Source organism: Magnolia sinica, chromosome 3 (genome assembly GCF_029962835.1).
Source record: "Magnolia sinica isolate HGM2019 chromosome 3, MsV1, whole genome shotgun sequence".
In the NCBI taxonomy this organism is placed as follows: domain Eukaryota; kingdom Viridiplantae; phylum Streptophyta; class Magnoliopsida; order Magnoliales; family Magnoliaceae; genus Magnolia; species Magnolia sinica.
In genome coordinates, this window is record NC_080575.1 from 9,818,633 (window position 1) to 9,838,350 (window position 19,718).

Below are 19,718 nucleotides of genomic sequence, written 5' to 3' on the forward strand. Positions count from 1 at the left end.
ACTTAAATAATAATGGCTCATTTATTTTGCATTTCATAAGAAATTAGAAAATCAAATATTCTTAAAATAATGTAAAAATGTTATCATTATATTTTAACCGTAGATAAACCAAACTCAAAAGTGACCAGTCAAATATATAGGTTGTTAGAGGACTGATAATATATTTTGTAATAATTACATATTTACTTTACATTTTAAAATATGATTATCGTGATTCCAACAAATTCATACGGAAACCATGTGATTCACAAAAGATATACCATCTACATCAAGCAAGGTTCATGAGTACATTGATAATATTAATTGAAGTGCACCTACACCACGTGCTAACTAAGCATGGGGAACATGAGCATGTGTATTTAAGTACACACATCTAGACCGTTCGAATTAAGAATCCATTAGCAGTACTAAAAATCACATTTGTCCAACAATCATGGATGCTTATCAATACACAATTGCATTTGTACCACTGATCAATTTTCTCTTCAACCATTTATTTAATGGCTACCAATTGTATGGTCAGTTTCATCCTATCCGTATCTATTTTTCTTTCAATCACCTCTCTTGAAAGGGACCCATGATGTGCCTTAGATTCATGCTACTCTTGCATTTGTCTTAAAATAAGGAAATATTGTAACTGCATGGTTCTTGCCTATGCATCTCTAGAAATTGCGCCAATGGCATGCAAACAACTTAAATTAAACCATTCAAATTATGGAGCCTACCCGAAAAATATCATAGTTCTGATGTAACATGCCGGGTTTTCAGGGGCCGTGTAGGGATTCGGCTCCCAAATTTTCAGGTGTCATGGGTGCCGTAATGGGCTTCAAATTTTAATTACATTTGGATGATCTCATAAACAATGGAGAGTTTAGCAAGGCATGCAGCGTAAGTAAATCATAAAGCAATATCGAATGTTACTAAATATAAAAGTATCTAAACCACAAATCTCAAGTCATCTAAATAGGGAACTAGTCCCACCCATACATGACCCAAAGCGACTAGAGTCCTGGGCCATACCCTGCGGTAACCCAAACTCAAACTAAAAGGATCCGCCGAAAGTCTGGAAGCAGGGAAGCTCCTCAACCTCATCAATGCTCACCTCGCTCAGCTCATCGAGTTCCGCCTCACCTGCATATAGTAAATGGTTAGTGTTTTAAAATACCGTCCCAAAGTGGGAGTGAGTAGTTAACTTAATGGTTACTATTAGCCTTAAGTTACAACAAGCATCAATTATATGATGAATTTAATGAAAGGCATATATTCACAGATCCTTAACTGGTCTTGTTAATATATATACATATATTATGATATGATGCATGACCTCGCAACAGCACTCCCTCAAGCGACTTCATCTCACGGTCGCGCATGGCCAGCACTCCCTCATTGCGACATCAACTGCCGAGTCGCCAAATACTAGCTAATGCGATGAATAATTAATGTTAGTTGAGTATTTAATTAATTCCGTTCATCTAGCAGATTGGGAAAACTGGTGCACCCCATGTATCATTACCTTCAACTGGTTGTGAGGCCAAGACCCCTCAACGTGGGAGGCCAGGACCCCACGATCCTTGATCCCATCAGATTTTTCATCCTCGATTTCAAACACATGGGGAGTGTTGAGAAGAGGGATTACTCGCGGTCACTACGGGGAGACTTATCACCCCAGCGTAGGCCGACAGCTCGAATACAGTGTCTCATTCCACCATGCTCGGCTCTCGAGTCTGTGGATCAGTTTCATATGGTTATCAATGGGCTTCAGTGGTTGAAGGGTGTTCCAGGTTCCATACAGGCGTGAGCAGACACGGTTAACAAACATGGTTCGTCAGTAAGTGGACTAGATCGTGCGAGTTTAGGCGAGTATATGACGGACGACATCGGGTACAAGCGACCCATGTAGTCTAACTACTGTCGCCAATTCGCATCTGCCCAAATCCGTTGGTCTAGCCTCAGGATAGTCCTACCAACAAGACCACCTTCTCTCACCTCAATTTCCTGGGCAGCTTAGGAATTTGATGGTATTCAATAGCACTTCAACAAATTAGGGTTTATCATCTAACACAAGTGATGTCAAATAGTCATACATTAAACATATAAATTCAAGTTTCTCTATAAATGCGACTACTAACATTATTATGAAATAAATGTGCAACTGTATTGTGTGGGTTAGTAAAGAAGCCAAGAATTTCATGTATCTCATAGTACAAAATACACAAGGGTTAATGCATCATACATGTTATAAGGAAACATTGTACAAAAATCAAGTAAAGAATGAACAAACAATCAACAAATTCATACCCAATCATATTGAGGAACAACAAACATTCCATAATCATTCGATATTGATTGAGATGATCTAAATTGTAAGGTCTTACCTAAATTTTCTCTAGATTATCCAAATACATCACCCAATCAAATATAATCATTAGATTCATACTAAAATTAGTGCTAGGCCACGTAAGAATAATAGTCCACACCTTTAAGAAGGAATCTCCGATTTTGAGCTCCTAGGGTTAAGTTTTTAGAGAAAATTGTTGAAAGACTTAAACATACATACAAGCTTATGAGATTTAGGATAAACAACTATTGAAACCCTAAATTATTATTGAGATCTAATACTTACCTCCAAACATTGTCGGGAAAGCTCTAACGACGACTCCAGCTACGGCAAGGCAACTAAAGAGGGGATGAGGGGGTGGAGGTGCACCGACACCCACACCCCAAGGTCTCTCTCTTCTCCTTTCTCCTCTTTTTCTTCTCCCTTTCTCCCTTTTTTTCTCTTGCTCTAGGGTATGAAATTCGTATAAGAGGAAGGGGTACTCATATAAGGCTTTTATATAGTGTTAGATTTGGTGTAAATGGCCCTAAGGGTTGGGTTTTTACTATACTAGCCCTATGGGAGGATTTTTCTAGCCTCTAGGGCCCATTACGGGATGTACATATTGATATACACTGTAGGATAGTTAGCCCTAATAATAATCTACGTATGGACATGTTCAGCCCGCCATTTGGATGTGCCGATCGATAGATATGGTTAGAAGTCTGTTCAACGGTCACCGATGGTCGATCGAGGCAGCGGCTATACGAATATGAGTAGGAAAATATCCTTACTCCATGTGTGAAGTTTGGTCGTAAACCGATGGTCCAAAATTCTCAACTTTACATATAAGTAGACGACCCAATTCACTTATGTTCAGCCTCTTCTTTTAGGGTATTTACACTTCTCATGCACTCGTCTTTTGACTCAAGTTGAGCGGTTCTAGACAGTACCCAGGTCTGACTCCTGCGATAGATGTTAAGCCCAGTAAGATGGATATTATTCTATAGTTTTGGAACTAGTGGCCCAACAACGAGAGGTCTAGAGCTTGTTCGGAAAATCGGGACATTTCTGGAATGAATTAGGTATTGAGATTTCTCGGGGGCAATGATTAGGGTTTGGATTAACTATGTTTATAGTGTGGCCTATTTATAAATAGTGAAAGTGGAGATTTGGTCATGTTTACTCTAAACCGTCGATTTTAGGCTAAAAGAGTAACGGGGTTGATTTGGTCTATTAGTCAAGATCTGGGCCTTATCTGACTCGGCTTCAGTTAGATCTTTAATTTAGTTATGATTGTCTTGATTAATTAGCGATGGGTCAGTTAGATTTAGGCTTTAAGTGAGTAAATTATGGGGCTAAACTTAATGTTCAAGTGATCGAGCAGATTCGTTGGCTTCCTACGGTTGATTAATCGGACTTGTGCGGTTCTTTATTGGTATCACCCGTGTATAAACTAACATTGAGTGTCAATGGTCAGTAAGTAATAATATAAGTTAATTACATTAAAAAAATTAAGGATTTTTAAAAATCTAAAACAGTGAAAATCCAGGATGTTACATCTGATCAGATAGATTTAGAAACGTGTATTTTTTTAATTATTAATGAACATGTCTGTTGAATGTGGACCGTCCGCTTCATCTTAGCCATACATTAGGTATGTGTCGATCAGTCAGTCAGAACATCCCTTTTATTGTAATTCTCAATTAGAATCTATGATCGTTTGATTTGATCGAGTTAGATGTTTGCCACGTTTCCATATTCACCATCGTTTATTTTGTGGATGCGCGCCAAACACATTTGCAGGGGACTGTAATTTCGTACTATTCCCAGTAAGGATTAAGGAGATCAGTACTGGTCAGTGCTCCGTGGGCCCACCATGATGTATTTGTTTTATCCACACCGTCCATCCATTTTCCCAGCGCATTTTAGAGTACAAGATTAAATTTTAGGCAGATATAAATCTCACGTGGACTACACCATAGGAGATAATGATGATTAAACATCCACCATTTAAAAATTTCTAAGGGCCACAAAAGTTTTTGTAACATCCTGGATTTTCACTGTTTTGAATTTCTAAAAATTCTTAAATTTTTTTAAAATGTAATTAATTTATATTACCACTTATTGACCATTAACACTCAATGATAATTTACACACGGATGGAACCAATAAAGAACCGCACAAGTCCGATTAATCAACCGTAGGAAGCCAACGAATCCGCCTGATCACTTGAACATCAACTTTAGCCCCATGATTTACTTACATAGGGCCCAAAATCTAACAGATTCATCACTAACTGATCAAGACAATCATAACTAAATTAAAGATCTAACCGAAACCGAGTCAAATAAGGCCTGAATCTTGACTAATAGACCAAATCAACCCCATTACTCTTTTAGCCTAAAACCGACGTTTAGAGTAATCATGACCAAACCTCCACTTTCACTAGTTATAAATAGGCTACACTATGAACATAGTTAATCCAACCCTAATCATTGCCCCGATTTTCTGAACAAGCTCTAGACCGCTCGTTGTTGGGCCACTAGTTCTAAAACTTTAGAATAATATCCATCTTACTGGGCTTAATGCCTATCGCGGGAGTCAGACTTGGGTACTGTTTAGAACCGCTCAACTTGAGCCAAAGGACAAGTGCATGAGTGTGCAAATACCTTAAAGGAAAAAGCTAAAACTTAAGTGATTTGAGTCGTCCACTTTTATGCAAAGTTGAGGATTTCGGACCATCGGTTTACGACCAAACTTCTCACGTGGAGTAATGATATTTTCCTGCTCATATTCGTATAGCCGCTGCCCCGATCGACCATCGATGACCGTTGAACAGACTTCTAATTATATCCGACGATCGGTGCATCCAAATGGCGGGTCGATCATCTCCATGCGTAGATAATCATTAGGGCTAACTATCCTACGGTGTACATCGACATGTACGCCCCATAGTAAGCCCTAGAGGTTAGAAAGACCCTCCTGTAGGGCTAATATAGTAAAAACCTAGCTATTGGGGCCATTTACACAAAATCTGGCACTATAAAAGGGCCTCATTTGGGCACCCCCTCTCCCCATACGAATTTGCCCTAGAGAAAAGAAAGAGAGAAAGAGGAGAAAAGAGGAGAAAAAGGAAAAGAGAGAGAGAGAGAAGAGAAAAAAGAGAAGGGAGAGAGGAGAGAAAAAGGAGAAGGAAGAGAAGAAGAAGAGAGTGAAGGAGGGTGTTGTTGGTGGAGGAGCCAAGGAAACTTGGAACCTTAGCAAATCTCCGTCCTTTCTCCCACATCCACAACTCCAAGCTCTATTTCTAATTGATTGGGAAGCTAAGCGCCCATCTTTTTGTAATATTTTGTTGAGCTAGGATTTGCATGTAACTCTAACATGCAAAGTTCATTTGACTCAGGATCTCTATGAATCCACCCACGAGCTTGGCAACCTTAGATCGTTTCCTAGAGTTCTCAACGACTCATAGGTGCGGACTATTGTTCTTAGGTGGCCTGACACCAATTTTAGTATGAGTCTAATGATTTTGATTGCTTGGATGATGTATTTAGAGAATCTAGAATAAACCTAGGAAAGACCTTATCTTTGATCCTTTCAATCAACATTGAATAGTTATGAATGTTTATTGTCCCTCTCATGATTAGGTATAAATTCGATGATTGCATGTTCATGTCTTGTTTGAGTCTTGTATGATGTTACCATAGAACATGTATGATTCATTAACCCTTGTGCATTTTAGTCCTATGATATATATGAAATGCTTAATTCCTTTCTAACCCACACAACACGCATGCATCTTTATTTCACAACATTATTAGCTTTTACTTGTAGAAAAATCTAAATTTTATGTTGGATGTATGAATGCATGAAAATGCTTATGCTGATTGATAACCCTGATTGTTGGCATGTTATGGATTATCATCAAAACCCTTGGGTTAGTTAGGAACCTAAGGAGAGAGAGGGTGGTCCTGTTGGTAGGACTATCCTGAGACTAAACCCGTGGATTTGGGCGATACGTATGGGTGACAGTAGTTCGACTACATGGGTTACTCGTACCCGATGTCGCCTGTCACGTACTTGCCTAAACCTCTGCGGTCTGGTCTACTTACTGACTAACCTTGTTTGTTGACCCTGTCTGCTCACGTATATATGAAACCTAGAACACCCTTCAACTGTTGTAACCCATTGATAACCAAATTGAAACCGATTTACCGACTCGTGAGCCGGGCATGGTGGAATGGGACACTGTGTCCGAGCTGTAGGCCTACGCGGGGATGACAAGCCTCCCCGTGGTGATTACGAGCGATCCCTTTTCTCAGCACTCCTCATGTACTTAAAGTCGGGGATGGGGAACCCTCCAGAATCAAGGATCATGGGGTCTTGGTCTCGCACGTTGAGGGGCCTTTGCCTCGCAACTAGTTAAGGGTATTGATACGTGGGGTGTACCAGTTTCCCTAATCTGCTAGATGAACTAAACTAACTAAATACTCGGTTAACATTTCTCATGCATTGCATTAGCTAGGATTTGACGACTCGACAGTTGATGTTGCAATGAGGGAGTGCTGGTCATGCGCGATCGTTAGATGGAGTCACTCGAGGGAGTGTTGTTGCGAGGGCATGCATTATATCATAATACATGCACATGCATTAACAAGACTAGTTATGATTTTATGAATGTATTGTCTTTCATTAAATTCATAATATAATTGGTGTCTGTTACAACTTAAGACTAATAGTACCCACTGAGTTGATCACTCACTCCCACTCTGGGACGGTGTTTTAAAACACCTACCAGACTCTTCAATAGCTATAGGTGACGCGAAGTTCGAGGAGCCTGACAGCGCAAGTCTTGAGGAGGAGGAGGAGCTGTTCTACTTCCAGCTGATGGATGGTCCTCCATCGGCCTAGTGGATGAAGCTTGGATCGTTGGGTGTTGGATTCAGCGCACTATTCTTTTGGACTTATCATTTTTTTGTGATTTTGTTGGGCAACGCCTTCAGCGACCCATTTACATTCTTTTGGAGTTGTATATATATTTAATCTCTTTCATTTCAGTAGACTAGTTGTGATTGTGTTTCATATTTCAAGAAATTCCATGCTGTGTATTTAAATCTGATTAAACACAAATTAGTAAAAATCAGTATAAGTGATACTCGGGAACTTGGGAGTCAAGTGTATGCACGACCCCCAATTTTCAGGACGTTACAGTTTTAGATCAAGATGATATTTATATTTTTCTTTCATCCATATCCATGTGACCTAATCAACAGGTTGGAGAATATACATTACATTGGGCCCTATGAAGTTTTAAATGGTGGCCATTTAATCACAACTATTTTATTTCATGTGGTGTGATCCACCTTAGATTTGGATCTTCCTTTGGAGTCATTCCCAAAAATAATCAGAAAAAAATGGTTGGACGGATACGATAAAACACATGTATCATAGTGGGTCCACATAGAACCCACTAGCACCCACCAGCCATCAGGAGGTTTTCTATTGATTCCATTTGTGTGGTCCACCTAATGATGATACTGATCTAATTTATATATCAGATGATCCTCATGGTAGTTCCGACCGTATGAACGGTACGGATGTCTTACACAGGCGGCATGTTGGGGGGAAAGGGCTCGTTCCCAAGATCCAAACAAAAAACTAGATTCCATGAATCGGTTTCCCGGTATCCAATGGACGGAATCCATTTTCTTGGAAATCTGTTTCCCGGAAACAGATTCATAACGTCTTCCAAGACAGTGCACAGGCATTTGATCTTCCCATCTTCCCACACGGGCCAATGTTAGACACGGGTACGAGAAAAAATCAGGACAGTCCAGACGTTTGGTGGGCCATACGTTTATGAGAAATCTACACGGTGAGAAGACATCACCAACCATACACTAGTAAAGTGGCCCAGCTGAGGATGAGGCCGGTTTGACTTGAGTTTTAGATTAAGGAAGGAACAAGGTGGGGTGCACCTGATGAACGGTGCAGATCTCTTACACAAGTGCTAGGGTGGAGTAAAATTTGGATTGGCTACTCAAGCACCTCGGGTATGCAAACAAGAAACGCGTGTAAAAGATCGAAGCCGTTCATCAAGCAACCCCTACTAAATATATATAAATCAACATTTAGACTGATAGTATCATCAGGTGGGCCACACTTCTTGTAACGCCCTGAAAATCGGGGGTCGTGCATATACTCGACTCCCGAGTTCCCGAGGTCACTTATAGCCAATTTTCATTAATATGTGGTCTAATCTAAATGCGCAGCCTGGAATCTCCTGGTACATGAAGTACATCCACATAAGTCCACTGAAATGAAAGAGACTGAATACAAATATATATATATATATACACACATACATGTCCAAAAGAATACATGGGTCACATAAGATGCTACCCAACAAAATCGCAAAAGAATAGTAACCAAAAGAATAGGACTGAGCCCCCTGCTTAGCGATCCAATCCCGCCTCTCAAGCTGGCGGAGAATCGTCCATCAACTAGAAGTAGGACAGCTCGTCCTCCTCGTCGAAGCTCGCCTCACCAGGCTCCTCTGCCCCTGAACCACCTGCATCTATAAACGGGTCTGGTTGGTGTTTTAAAACACCGTCCCAGAGTGGGAGTGAGTGATCAACTCAGTGGGTGCTATTAACCTCAAGTTATCACAGGCATCAATTGTAATATAATTTTAATGAAAAGCAGACAATCACATATGTCTAAGTAATCTTATTAATGCGCATGTATGCAGCATGACATGATGCATGCCCTCACCACAACGCTCCCTCCTGCGACACCATCTAACGATCGCCAATGCCAACACTCCTTCAATGCGACCTCGACTGCCGAGTCGCCACCCTAACTAGTGCGATGCAATGATCATGTTAACCGTGTGATTAGTTAGGTCCATTCATCTAGCCGATTGGGGAATCTGGTACACCCCACGTATCAATGCCCTAAACGGGTTGCGAGGCCAAGACCCCCCAATGCGTGAGGCCGAGACCCCGCGGTCCGTGATCCCGTCGGGTTCCTCATCCCCGACTTCAAGCACATGAGGAGTGCCATGAGAAAGGGATCGCTCGCGGTCACTACGGGGAGGCGCGGTACCCCAGATAGGCCGACAGCTCGGACATAGTGTCCCATTCCACCATGCCCGGCTCACGAGACTGTGGACCAGTGTCAAGTGGGTTATTGATGGGCTACAACGGTTGTAGGGTGGATCAGGTTCCATACATATGTGAGCAAACAGGGTTAACAATCAAGGTTGGTCAGATAGTAGGCTAGACCACCTGAGTCGGGCGAGCATGAGGCGAGTGACATCAGGCACAAAGGACCCATGTAGTCGAACTACAGCCACCCGCACAAACCCGCCCAAACGCATGGGTCTAGCCATAGTATAGTCCAACCGATGGGACTACCGTCACTTCTCAAATTCCTGACTAACCCAAGGATAGGAATAGGGACTCATGGCATGCCAACTACCAAAGTAACATCAAGCATATTCAACACCATGTTCTCATGTTGCTCAACATACAATTCAAATTTCTCTAACTAGCAAACTATTAACATTATGAATAAAGTGTATGTGTGTGAGGTGTGGGTTGGTGAGGAAGTTAACACTTCCTCCATGTTGAGAAATCATGTACACAAGAGTAATGAAATCATACGTAATATGAAGCAAACAACATATAAAAATCAACACAGCATGAGCATATGATCATCCATACATCAAATTATGTGAGAAACATAAACGACATCATGAGAGAGAGCCAAACATATAAATCTATACCATTCCAACCAACATACAATTCCTAGGATTTTCTTAAGCTTTCAAATATAACATCCAAGCAATCAAAATTATTAATCTCGTATTAAAATTGGTGCTAGGTCACCTAAGAGTAATAGTCCGTACCTATGGATCGTTGAAGACTTGGAAATGACCTAGGAGTGTGGATTTTGGGTCGATTGGCCGGAATCCCTAAAGCAAAGCATTGCATGTTAGAATCCCATGTAAACCCCTCCTCATCATAAGGTTTTCAAGAAAAATGGGTGATGGATCTTACCTAGGCGATTAACGGAATGAAATGGTGGTCGCGGATGAGGGTTTCCTCTTGGAGACGAGGTAGAAAGTTGTCGGGTTTGATTTCCTTGGGCCCCACCTCGATCTAGGGTCCACCTTGCTCACATTCACTCTTTTCCTCTCCTCCTCCTTTCTTCTTTCTCCCTTTTCTCTCTTCTCTCTTCCTTTCCTCTAGGGCAAAATCGTATAGGGAGAGGGGGTGCCCAAGTGAGGCACTTTTATAATGCCAGATTTGGCATAAATGGCCCCAAAGGATAGGTTTTCACTATATTAGACCTATAGGAGGGTCTTTCTAAGCTTTAGGGCCCACTATGAGGTGTACACATTGATTTAGACCGTAGGATAGTTAGCCTTAATGAGGATCTACGTATGGACATGATCGGCCCGCCATTTGGATGTGCCGATCAACAGATATGATTAGAAGTCTGTTCAACGGTCACCGATAGTCGATCGGGGCGGCGGTTATACGGATATGAGCAAAGAAATATTCTTACTCCACGTCTGAAATTTGGTCGTAAACCAATGGTCCGAAATCCTCAACTTTGCATAAGAGGGGACGACCCAATTCACTTAAGTTTCAGCTCATTTCTTTAAGGTATTTGCACTTCTCATGCACTCGTCCTTCGGCTCAAGTTGAGCGGTTCTAGACACTATCCAGGTCTGATTCCCGCGAAGGACGTCAAGCCCAATGAGACGGACATTATTCTATAGTTTTGGAACTAGTGGCCCACCAACGAGCGGTCTAGATCTTATTTAGAAAATTGGGGCATTTCTGGTGGCCCTCTGGCCATGAAACTTATAGGATAGGTGCTCCATGGCCCGATGAAGGGCCATGCAAAATTTGAGAATGATCGGATCTGGAGTTTGGTTGCACGGGCTTGATTTGCGATCAACGGTCACCGTTTCACGATTGGGTCCCAGAGTTTGTGGACGGGTGTAGAAAAATTTATTAGACCTCTCATGAAAATGTAGAAGAGATCCGACGGCTGGATAGCCTTGTATCTCAGCTTCATTTGCGAGCGTCAGATTCCGGTCCTAGCATAAGTGGGGTGCATTTAGTCAGTGCCAGATCCTACTTCTGGGTGTCCACTGGGTCCGTGGTCCGCGATGGTCCACAAGCCCAGTGAGCTCTATGGTTTCCTAAATTTTTAGATTTTTCTGACCTTCCCGCGTCGCGGTACAGCCCGCACGGGCTGTCGCTAGGTGTAAACGGTCATTTGGCTTGGAGGCCCGCACCAGGTTCTATCAGGACCCGGCTGGTCTATTCAATTGGGCTAATATTGATCCAATTTATTTGTGATACCTCATTACGAGTGGCTTAAACGAATGGTCCTGTGGCAAATCCTTCGTGGGCGCTCCAAGACATTGTTCTGGTTCGGCGGGTCGTTACACTACACCTGATGTTCAAGTGATCGGGCAGATTCATTGGCTTCCTACGGCTGATTAATCGGACTGGTGCGGTTCTTTACTGGTACTACCCCTGTATACACTAACATTGAGTCCTAATAGTCAATAAGTAATATTATAAGTTAATTATATAAAAATAAATAAATAAAAAATTTAATAGAATTTTGGAAATCCAAAATAGTGAAAATCCAGAATGTCACAATCTACCCCCCTTAAAAATAATTTCGTCCTCGAAATTGCCTAGGGGTAATAAATAAAGATATTATCAGTTCGTTTGCTTAAGGTTTGTTGGTTTCGTGTTTATATACGTTTTAGGGTATATAATAAATATGCTACCGTAGCTCATTGTGATCTACCCCCCTTAAAACTTTTTCACCCTGATGGTTTACTAAAATTTATTTATTTACCTATTTACTTTTTTTAAAAAGATTTAGATTCATGGCGATGGCTTCCCTCTATCTAGAGTGAAATATTTATTTTCAATGTTAGACCAACACGGAGAAACGGTTGTCGTGGGCTTTAACCCGATACGTCGATCATCTACCTGACCAGGGTAAAAGACTTATCGTATCCCTTCTTCATCCTGGTGGATCCTGGTCTTCTGCTCGGTTAAAGCAGTGAGTCCATTGGTAGTCGCCCAGGATTGAGAATTGAGTCAAGCCGCGAATGCTTCACAGGTGTATACTTCCGTAATTCCGTAGTCTGATCAATATAAATGTTTAGGGAATGGCCATCATTGAAAAGTTTAAATATCCTATTTATAAAGTTGTCCTTTGGGTCTTGGTCTAAGAAAATTCTCATTTCAATTTATGTCCAAATTGGGGGTTATTAAATCTCTCAATATGCTTATGGTTAAAGATCACCCTAAAAGGTTTCTATAGGTATAAAATTTTATATGAATTACCATTATATGCAACAACATTTTCTCTAGCCTATCTACTTTATCCAGATATCTCTCTATAGTTTCCATCCTTCCATTTCCTGTAGACCATAGAGTGAGTTACTCACGCAATTCGCTCAATAAATCATTAATGATTGAAAACCAAAGAGAAAGGGAATTTGGGATCGTAATTGGAAAGAAATGATTTTGGCACTTCTAAGCAAATGGTGGCATAGGTTCAACGAAGATAAGCAAACTCCCAATTTGTAGATAGGGATTGGATTTTATAGGTGACTTCTCAAGGCAGAGGGTTTGTCATTTGGATATAAGCAAGTTAGGTTCCTCATTATGGAATTTTGAAAGGGTGGAAGTACTAATGAGTGGGGGTATCCATATCTTGGTCACAAATTTGGAATGATATTTGGGCTGAGGACGATCTCATTTCATGAGAGGAGGCGCCCACATCTTGTACTCATCACGGGAGTTGTGGTTTGGAAACACTGCTGGTTGTTGAAACCAAAGGCACCACAAGATAAGTAGCCTTGGGAATCTAATGAGCATCCTGAATGGGGTTGATGGGGATGTCTAGCTTTGTTGGAAGCTATGGATATGGTTCACAATTTCATCAAAAGTATTCTTCCCTCCTTAAATTCAAGGGAAAATTTCTGGAATATGACGGGCTTCTTGAATGGCATTAGGTGGATGTTCTTTCTCAACTATTTCATGAGATGGCCCATTTGAGTTTCAGATGATCATATTCTAGTTCAATAGTTGCCTTTGGAAGAATGAAAAGAAGAAGAAATGATTGAATTAATGGGTTTTTGATGATGGGTTTGGAGAAGAAGAAAAGAAGAAGGAAGAGATGGGTTTGAGGATGGGAGAGTGAGTGTGATGGAGTGGAAATAGAAGGAAATGGGTTTAGAAGACAGGTTTGGGAAAGGATTTGAAAATGAGATTGAGAAATGTGGGTTGGATATGAATTTGAAATGGGGTTTGAAGTTTGAGTTTTTAGATGGGTGTTGGGAATGTATTTTGAATTGGGTTTGACAATGGGTTTGGAGAAGATGAAGAGGAATGGGTAAAGGCTGGATGCTCTTGGATGGGTCTCTTGAAAATGGGTTTGAGGTCAGTTTTCATGAATGAGTTTAGAAAAGAAAGTTGAGAGTGGGATGGAAATAAATGTTGGGAGTGGGTTTTAGGAGAGGAAAGATGAAGAGAATGAAGGAGTGTTGAAGGTGAGGAGGTTTGGAGAGAGGGTGTAGAAAATGAGAGTGGTTTGCAGAGAGCTAATGGAGTCAAATAAGACTCAACTTCTGCTATAGCTCCAACAGGACAACAAATGCAACTTATCGGATGGGATACCTAGCCCAAGCTGTTGAAGGGTCAGATCACACCATCCAGGTCGGTGTGTTGGATCCTAGAGGCAACTTAAATCTCATTGATTGGGTGGACTATATCGCATCCTTAACAGCTTTCTTTATCTGGAAAGTTTTGGAGAAGGGAAAGAAATTAAGGTCTGTGGCCACAAACCTCACAGGGTGTGCTCGAGTGGTGGCAACAACACCAATTGGCCTATGAAAGGAAATGGAATGGAAAACATTAATAATTGGGCTAAAATGAAGGTAAAAATGGATAATGATTTATTGCCTCTTAATTATTACCACCTCATATAAAAATTTCCAATTGCAACAATCTAATGATCAATCTATGTCAAGGTATATAAAATCAACTTTTACAAATTATTGAGTTTTGTGAATGAGCTTATGGGAGTGAATGAGTGGATCATTTTGAATGGGTTTTGTTGAAGGGGAATGTGATGAGAATGAGTTAAAAAAATGGGTTTGTGAAGGAAGAGAAGATAGGTGTGGAGATGTTGAGTGAGATGAATTTGGAGATGAGTTTAAGAAAATGGATTTGAGGGATGGAAGTTGAGAAGTGATTAGGCATGAGTTGAAGAAATGAGATTGAGATAAGTTTGGAAAGGGTTTGAGAGAATGAGGATTGAGATGGGTTAGAGTGAAGAAGAAGGTGGGGTTTGGGGATTGGGTTTTGAGGTTGGGAGTGAGAGAGTTTTCTCTAGGGTTTAGAAGGGATGGTAGAGGGTAATGGGAGTAGTAGAAATAGGTTTTATGGACTCTACATAGTCTTAAGTGGCAAGGGAAATGGGCCCCACTCGTGTGTATGATGAAAAGGAGGAGGGGACCTATCTTGTAACGTTTCTTATACTTTTAGTAACCTAATTATTTTTAAAATTTTTATAATAATTTACCATCAAGTTTTAAATCATCTCACCAAATTTTTTACCATTTGGAGTTGTAAATAAATTGTAAAAATTCTAGAAGTAACCGCCGTCTAAAACTAACGATTTTTGGACAGTTGTCAATTCACTCCAAATTTAATTATGTTATAATTTTTATTTTATTTTTATTTTATTTTTATATAAAATTAGACTTGTTAAGCTTCAATCTGGCTTTTGAATCACCTAAATCGGAGTTGTAACGAAGGAGATATGAATTTTTGAAGTCGGACTGAAATTGCAGAAAAACGGGCCGCTCGGCCCGCTGCGGCCCGCCCGGCCCGCTAGATCGGGCGCTGGCTGCGCCGGCCTGGGCGCTGTGGCGCCGGGCCTCTGGACTGTGGACGCTGGCTGCACCGGCCCGGGCACTGTGGCGCCGGCCCGCTGGACGGTCGGGCGCTGGCGGCGCCGGTTGGCGCTGAGGTGCACCTTGCAACAGCCATATCTCGCAAACCGGGATGAGTTATTTGACGTGCCATATATGAATTTGGGGTAGGAGGATCTGATCTATACAATGAGCCTATCTATTTCATGAAATTCTTCCTAGTTAGGGGCCAAAATTCTATTTTTCTTCATTTTCACTATTTTCGGTGAATTTTCATTCACCCCTAACTCTTTATCCCCAAATGGGTCGAAATTATCAAATTTGGCCCGATACTTGCTCATTTGATCTAGGACAGTGGTTTTGACCGTCAAATCGTTCAGCCTCCGGCTCGTTTCTATCAATGCCCCGGAAAAACTAGAGGATAAAGTGATGGTAGGTGAAGATTTTAAGGGAATAGGTTGGGGAGAGAAATTTGGACGTAGGCCTGCTTGGCCAGTGATATTAAGCTATACTAAATGAGATTACAATACTAATCCCAGCTCAAGATTGGGAATGTCATGTCTAGAACAAGTGTGGGATGAGATTTCTAAATCCCATGATGATGAAATTCCAAGTGTAATTTGAAAGGAAATCACGGGATTTACCTTTAATTTCATGCATCCCAAACATGGTATTGGAAAACATGGGGTACAGACCATCCAGGGACAATACCTTACACATGCATATATTGTTACTCTTACAATTCCATTCACCCTAATCTCACCTATTTCGGTTGGCCTAACGGGCCCTTAGGAATTAGGTGGACTGGACTAGCTAAACTTCCTAATTAGGTGGACTCTCGGATCTCATTCTCTAACGTTGCTACTCCCTCTCGCTACCAAACCCTAACACCTTAGAAGTCCTACCCTCCGTCCAAAATTGTCAATTCAGGGTATGAGATTGTTCCTAGCGTTCTTAGTCCCTGTTGAGTTTTCTAATACGTATCCTCTCAAGTCAGCGGACGCGTTAGTGAGTTCATGACCCATGACCCAATTAATTCCAAACTATTGCTCTGATACCATCTTGTAACGCCCTGAAAATCGGGGGTCGTGCATATACTCGACTCCCGAGTTCCCGAGGTCACTTATAGCCAATTTTCATTAATATGTGGTCCAATCTAAATGCGCAACCTGGAATCTCCTGGTACATGAAGTACATCCACACAAGTCCACTGAAATGAAAGAGACTGAATACATATATATATATATACACATACATGATAAAAAAAATACATGGGTCACATAAGATGCTACCCAACAAAATCACAAAAGAATAGTAACCAAAAGAATAGGACTGAGCCCCCTGCTCAGCGATCCAATCCCGCCTCTCAAGCTGGCGGAGAATCGTCCATCAACTGGAAGTAGGACAGCTCGTCCTCCTCGTCGAAGCTCGCCTCACCAGGCTCCTCTGCCCCTGAACCACCTGCATCTATAAACGGGTCTGGTTGGTGTTTTAAAACACCGTCCCAGAGTGGGAGTGAGTGATCAACTCAGTGAGTGCTATTAACCTCAAGTTATCACAGGCATCAATTGTAATATAATTTTAATGAAAAACAGACAATCACATATGTCTAAGTAATCTTATTAATGCGCATGTATGCAGCATGACATGATGCATGCCCTCACCACAACGCTCCCTCCTGCGACACCATCTAACGATCGCCAATGCCAACACTCCTTCAATGCGACCTCGATTGCCGAGTCGCCACCCTAACTAGTGCGATGCAATGATCATGTTAACCGTGTGATTAGTTAGGTCCATTCATCCAGCCGATTGGGAAATCTGGTACACCCCACGTATCAATGCCCTAAACGGGTTGCGAGGCCAAGACCCCCCAATGCGTGAGGCCGAGACCCCGCGGTCCGTGATCCCGTCGGGTTCCTCATCCCCGACTTCAAGCACATGAGGAGTGCCATGAGAAAGGGATCGCTCGCGGTCACTATGGGGAGGCGCTGTACCCCAGCATAGGCCGACAGCTCGAACATAGTGTCCCATTCCACCATGCCCGGCTCACGAGATTGTGGACCAGTGTCAAGTGGGTTATTGATGGGCCACAACGGTTGTAGGCTGGATCAGGTTTCATACATATGTGAGCAAACAGGGTTAACAATCAAGGTTGGTCAGATAGTAGGCTAGACCACCTGAGTCGGGCGAGCATGAGGCGAGTGACATCGGGTACAAAGGACCGATGTAGTCGAACTACAGTCACCCGCACAAACCCACCCAAACGCATGGGTCTAGCCATAGCATAGTCCAACCGATGGGACTACCGTCACTTCTCAAATTCCTGACTAACCCAAGGAAAGGAATAGGGACTCATGGCATGCCAACTACCAAAGTAACATCAAGCATATTCAACACCATGTTCTCATGTTGCTCAACATACAATTCAAATTTCTCTAACTAGCAAACTATTAACATTATGAATAAAGTGTATGTGTGTGAGGTGTGGGTTGGTGAGGAAGTTAACACTTCCTCCATGTTGAGAAATCATGTACACAAGAGTAATGAAATCATACGTAATATGAAGCAAACAACATATAAAAATCAACACAGCATGAGCATATGATCATCCATACATCAAATTATGTGAGAAACATAAACGACATCATGAGAGAGAGCCAAACATATAAATCTATACCATTCCAACCAACATACAATTCTTAGGATTTCCTTAAGCTTTCAAATATAACATCCAAGCAATCAAAATTATTAATCTCGTATTAAAATTGGTGCTAGGTCACCTAAGAGTAATAGTCCATACCTATGGATCGTTGAAGACTTGGAAATGACCTAGGAGTGTGGATTTTGGGTCGATTGGCCGGAATCCCTAAAGCAAAGCATTGCATGTTAGAATCCCATGTAAACCCCTCCTCATCATAAGGTTTTCAAGAAAAATGGGTGATGGATCTTACCTAGGCGATTAACGGAATGAAATGGTGGTCGCGGATGAGGGTTTCCTCTTGGAGACGAGGTAGAAAGTTGTCGGGTTTGATTTCCTTGGGCCCCACCTCGATCTAGGGTCCACCTTGCTCACATTCACTCTTTTCCTCTCCTCCTCCTTTCTTCTTTCTCCCTTTTCTCTCTTCTCTCTTCCTTTCCTCTAGGGCAAAATCGTATGGGGAGAGGGGGTGCCCAAGTGAGGCACTTTTATAATGCCAGATTTGGCATAAATGGCCCCAAAGGATAGGTTTTCACTATATTAGACCTATAGGAGGGTCTTTCTAAGCTTTAGGGCCCACTATGAGGTGTACACATTGATTTAGACCGTAGGATAGTTAGCTCTAATGATGATTTACGTATGGACATGATCGGCCCGCCATTTGGATGTGCCGATCAACAGATATGATTAGAAGTTTGTTCAACGGTCACCGATAATCGATCGGGGCCGCGACTATACGGATATGAGCAAAGAAATATTCTTACTCCACGTGTGAAATTTGGTCTCAAACTAACGGTCTGAAATCATCAACTTTGCATAAGAGGGGACGACCCAATTCACTTAAGTTTCAGCTCATTTCTTTAAGGTATTTGCACTTCTCATACACTCGTCCTTCGACTCAAGTTGAGCGGTTCTGGACACTATCCAGGTCTGATTCCCGCGATGGATGTCAAGCCCAATGAGACAGACATTATTCTATAGTTTTGGAACTAGTGGCCCACCAACGAGCGGTCTAGATCTTATTTAAAAAATTGGGGCATTTCTGGTGGCCCTCTGGCCATGAAACTTATAGGATAGGTGCTCCATGGCCTGATGAAGGGCCATGCAAAATTTGAGAATGATCGGATCTGGAGTTTGGTTGCACGGGCTCGATTTGCGATCAACGGTCACCGTTTCACGATTGGGTCCCAGAGTTTGTGGACGGGTGTAGAAAAATTCATTAGACCTCCCCTGAAAATGTAGAAGAGATCCGACGGCTGGATAGCCTTGTATCTCAGCTTCATTTGCGAGCGCCAGATTCCGGTCCTGACATAAGTGGGGTGCATTTAGTAGTGCCAGATCCTACTTCTGGGTGTCCACTGGGTCCGTAGTCCGCGATGATCCACAAGCCCAGTGAGCTCTATGGTTTCCTAAATTTTTAGATTTTTCTGACCTTCCCGTGTCGCGGTACAGCCCGCACGGGCTGTCGCTAGGTGTAAACGGCCATTTGGCTTGGAGACCCGCACTAGGTTCTATCAGGACCCGGCTGGTCTATTCAATTGGGCTAATATTGATCCAATTTATTTGTGATACCTCACTACGAGTGGCTTAAACGAATGGTCCTGTGGCAAATCCTTCGTGGGCGCCCCAAGACATTGTTCTGGTTCGACGGGTCGTTACACTACACCTGATGTTCAAGTGATCGGGCGGATTCATTGGCTTCCTACGGT